The 4804-nt window shown below is 47.9% G+C and overlaps 1 pseudogene; it reads right to left on the reverse strand.

Annotated features, from left to right (window-relative positions):
* Positions 1 to 3534, reverse strand: part of LOC112074686 (muscle, skeletal receptor tyrosine protein kinase-like) — an 84141-nt pseudogene extending 80607 nt beyond the window's left edge.
* Positions 3535 to 4804: the final 1270 nt, after the last annotated feature.

Here is a 4804-nt window from a genome sequence, read left to right on the forward strand (position 1 = left end):
TGTCCTCTCTGTACTGTCTGTTCCTCTCTGACTCTGTCTGTCCGAATTTGTCTGTCGGTCCTCTTTGTTGTGTCCTCTTTTCTGTCTGCCCCTTTCTTCTGTCCGTCCTGGCCTGTCTGTCCTGTCTGTCTGTCCTCTTTGCTTGTCTCTCTCTCTGTCTCTCTTTGTCTGTCTGTCTGTCTGTCTCGTCTGTCTGTCTGTCTGTCGTGTCTTCTGTCGTCTGTCTGTCTGTCTGTCTGTCTGTCTGTCTGTCTGTCTGTCTGTCTGTCTGTCTGTCTGTCTGTCTGTCTGTCTGTCTGTCTGTCTGTCTGTCTGTCTGTCTGTCTGTCTGTCTGTCTCTGTCTCTTTGTCTGTCTGTCCTCTTTGTCTGTCTGTCCTCTTTGTCTGTCTGTCCTCTTCTGTCTGTCTGCCTCTTTGTCTGTTCTGTCCTCTTTGTCTGTCTGTCCTCTGGCTCTCTCTCTGTCTCTCTCTGTCTCTCTCTGTCTCTCTCTGTCTCTCTCTGTCTCTCTCTGACCCTATGTGAGGTTACTGCGTGGCCATGCAGTGTTGAGGATCAGCAGGGTAGAGATGTTGTATCCTGCCCTCACCACCTGGGGGCGGCACGTCAGGAAGTCCAGAACCCAGTTGCACAGGGCGGGGTGGAGACCCAGGGTCTCGAGCTTGATGACGAGTTTGGATGGTACTACGGTGTTAAATGCTGAGCTGTAATCGATGAACAGCATTCTTACATAGGTATTCCTCTTGTCCAGATGGTTATGGCAGTGTGCAGTTGGTTCGGATTGCATCGTCTGTGGACCTAATGGGTCGGTAAGCATATTGGAGTGGGTCTAGGGTGTCAGGTAGGGTGGAGGTGATATGATCCTTGACTAGTCTCTCAAAGCACTTCATGATGACGGAAGTGAGTGCTACGGGGCGATAGTTATTTAGCTCAGTTACAGTGGGGAGAACAAGTATTAGATACACTGCCGGTTTTGCAGATTTTCCTACTTACAAAGCATGTAGAGGTCTGTAATTTTTATCATAGGTACACTTCAACTGCTGAGGAGACCCTCTACACTATCTTATCTTAGTGACCAGTCGCTATACGTACAGTAGATGTCACTGCAGAGATGGTTGGCTGCCATCTTATGGGTTTCTGACCAAATTATATTATTTTTTAATACTTCTCAGAATTTTTTTTGTAGATACTATTTCCACCATCATTTCCTATGACCGAAAATAGTTTCTGGACATCAGAACAGTGATCACTAACTTCGATTTAGTTGAAGATTTCTATTCCAACGAGTCAGCAGCTGTGGATGTACTGCTCATTCCGGAACAGTCTCTAATCCCCGGGGTTAGAAAGAGGAAGAGACGGCGCAGTAGAGGCCAACGAGCGGGCTCCCTGACGGGACTACGTCGGCGAGTAAATAAACCACCCTCCGTTCTATTGGCGAGAGAACAAACTAKMCTATCAACGAGATCTGTCGCATAACATCCCCTCACCCATTAGCTCTAACTTTGTTGAAAGCTACTTTATTGAGGACAAATGTATTTACTATGACTGTGATAAATAGTTGTCCCACCTAGCTGTTCTCAGATTAATGCACTAACTGGAAGCGGCTCTGGATAAGAGTGTGTGCTAAATTATTAAACATCAATGTAAATGTAAGGTTAAAGGGATACTTCAGAATTTTGGCAAAGATCATTTTGTGGGAGCCAATTGGTAGTTACAGTCTTGTCCCTTCGCTTCAACTCCCGTATGGACTCRGGAGAGGCGAAGCTCGAGAGCCGTGCGTCCTCCGAAACACAACCCAACCAAGCCGCACTGCTTCTTGACACAATGCCCACTTAACCCGGAAGCCAGCCGCACCAATGTGTCGGAGGAAACACCGTACACCTGGCGACAGCGTCAGCGTGCATTGCGCCCGGCCCGCCACAGGAGTCGCTAGTTCGTGATGGGACTAGGACATCCCTGCCGGCCAAACTCTTCCCTACCCGGATGACGCTGGGCCAATTGTGCGCCGCCCCATGGGTCTCCCGGTTGCGGCCGGCTGCGACACAGCCTGGACTCGAACCCAGAATCTCTAACTAACACTGCGATGSAGTGCCTTGGACCACTGCGCCACTCGGGGGGGCTGTCAGCTTTCATTTGAGGGTGTTTTCATCCGTATTGGGTGWACCGTTTAGAAATTACACCACTTTTTGTACATAATAGTTACAGATAGTTACCCTATCTGATAAGCATGCAGTATTTTCCTGTACTTTGTAAAGGTTGATATGTTGTTACACAGTGATAACACTCAGCCTCCTTGGCTGTCATAACATCAACCTTTATTCACTTCGCTCAGATATTCATAGAATACTGATGAGGTAGCTATGATGAGGTAGCTATGATGAGGTAGCTATGATGAGGTAGCTATGATGAGGTAGCTATGATGAGGTAGCTATGATGAGGTAGCTATGATGAGGTAGCTATGATGAGGTAGCTATGATGAGGTAGCTATGATGAGGTAGCTATGATTTATATCAAATGTTCAGAGGAAGGGGACTCGGGGTTACTTTGAAGCACAATAACAAAAGGACTGAGAAAATGTGTCAAGTTAAAGCACTGAATTAAGATACAAAACATGTTTGTCAATGTGTTATATGAGTAAATGTTAATCTCCAAAATATTAGTCACACAGTTCTTCTGCCAATGTCTATCTGTACTATATTAATTTACTGTATGTCTGACAGACTCAACATCTGACAGAGATGATATAACTTAGTCCAGAAGTCCATTCCTAAATTAACCGAGTCCATCTCCTCCACTATTCACAGTAATTAGCCTCTGCCTGTCTGCCTGTCTGCCTGTCTGCCTGTCTGCCTGTCTGCCTGTCTGCCTGTCTGCCTGTCTGCCTGTCTGCCTGCCTGCCTTGAGATATCCCTGACAACAACCAGACAGTGCTGGATACTGAGGCATACAGCGTTACATGGCATTGCAGGCCAGTTTATAGGTACAAACCTCTCTGCAGTCCGACACTCGCCCCAAGCTGTGACAGGAACAGGATCTGTAGTAGTGGAATGTGTTTGATGAGCTTCATTCTGATTCAGAGTTCTGTTTCGTCTGGACCGGATCAAGTATTTACAGTCCCATGTGTGGTTTAGAAGATGTCCTAATGTCTGTTGTTCAGGTCGTGGCTTCTCCTGATAGAAGTGTGTCTGTTGTTCAGGTCGTGGTATCCCCTGACTGTCTGGTATTATCAGGCTTTGTCTCTGTCCCGGCCATGCTAGCTGACAGCGCTGCGCGGCGTTAGTTAGATGGGTCTGGTCTGTTCAGTCCTAATATCCCTGCAATGCGAGCTGACAGGGYTGCGTTAGTTAGATAGGTCTGGTCTGTTGTTCAGTCCTAATGTGTATGTCCGCTAGCTGACAGGGCTGAGTTAGTTAGATAGGTCTGGGCTGTCGTTCAGCCCTAATRTCCCTGCMATGCGAGCTGACAGSRYTGCGTTAGTTAGATGGGTCTGGGCTGTTGTTCAGTCCTAATGTGTCTGTCCGCTAGCTGACTGCGCTGCCCTGCGTTAGTTAGATGGGTCTGTTATTTACTCTGTGAGGAGATGGACAGCAGCAGCTGCTGGGTGTACACTCCTACTCTTTAGTCTCAAATGGCACGCCATTCCCAATATGGTCAGAATAAGTGCACTATGAAGGGAATAGGGTGCCATTTGGAACACAARCATAGTTAGGATTAAGACATGAAGATCACGTTATTGGTCAGTTACACACAAGGTCCAACCGAAATGTGGCTTCTGCTTATAAGAAAGACACAGAGGTTTGGGAGAGGTGCTGGGTGCCTGGAGAGCTGTTGTTGTGGGGGTTAAGTGCCTTGCTCAAGGGCACAACGGCAGGTAATGGAGTGTGATGCAGTCAGCCACCGTGGCACATCACTGGAAAGAGAGTCAGTCATTGGTGTATCACTGCTGTATAACCACCCATTGATGTATCACTGCTGTATAACCACCCATTGGTGTATCACATCCAAGTCATTACGACTGAGACTGATGTCGAATGTTGTAACATGGCAAGAGGTGGTCCACGTAGGTGGTCCACGTAGGTGGTCCACGTAGGTAGTCTACGTAGGGTGTCTACGTAGGTGGTCTACGTAGGTGGTCTATGTCGGTGGTCTATGTAGGTGGTCCATGTAGGGTGGTCTATGTAGGTGGTCTATGTAGGTGGTCGGTCCTTATGTATGGTAGTCTATGTCGGTGGTCTATGTCGGTGGTCTATGTCGTGGTCCATGAGGGTGGTCTTGTAGGGTGGCCATGTAGGGTGGTCTATGTAGGTGGTCTATGTAGGTGGTCTATGTAGGGTGGTCTATGTAGGGTGGTCTATGTAGGTGGTCGGTCTATGTATGGTAGTCTATGTCGGTGGTCTATGTCGGTGGTTCTATGTCGGTGTGCTATGTCGGTGGTCACGTCGGTGTCCACGTCGGTGGTCACGTAGGGTGGTCCACGTAGGGTGGTCCATGTAGGTGGTCTATGTAGGTGGTCTATGTAGGTGGTCTATGTAGGTGGTCTATGTAGGTGGTCTATGTAGGGGGTCTATGTAAGTGGTCTATGTAGGTGGTCTATGTAGGTGGTCTATGTAGGTGTCTATGTAGGTGGTCTATGTAGGGTGGTCTACGTAGGTGTCTACGTAGGTGGTCTATGTAGGTGGTCTACGTAGGTGGTCTACGTAGGTGGTCTATGTAGGTGGTTGGTCTACGTAGGTGGTCTACGTAGGTGGTCTACGTAGGTTAGTCTATGTAGGTTAGTCTATGTAGGTGGTCTATGTAGGTTGTCTA

The sequence above is a fragment of the Salvelinus sp. IW2-2015 genome, unplaced genomic scaffold (genome assembly GCF_002910315.2).
Source record: "Salvelinus sp. IW2-2015 unplaced genomic scaffold, ASM291031v2 Un_scaffold2759, whole genome shotgun sequence".
Lineage (NCBI taxonomy): Eukaryota > Metazoa > Chordata > Actinopteri > Salmoniformes > Salmonidae > Salvelinus > Salvelinus sp. IW2-2015.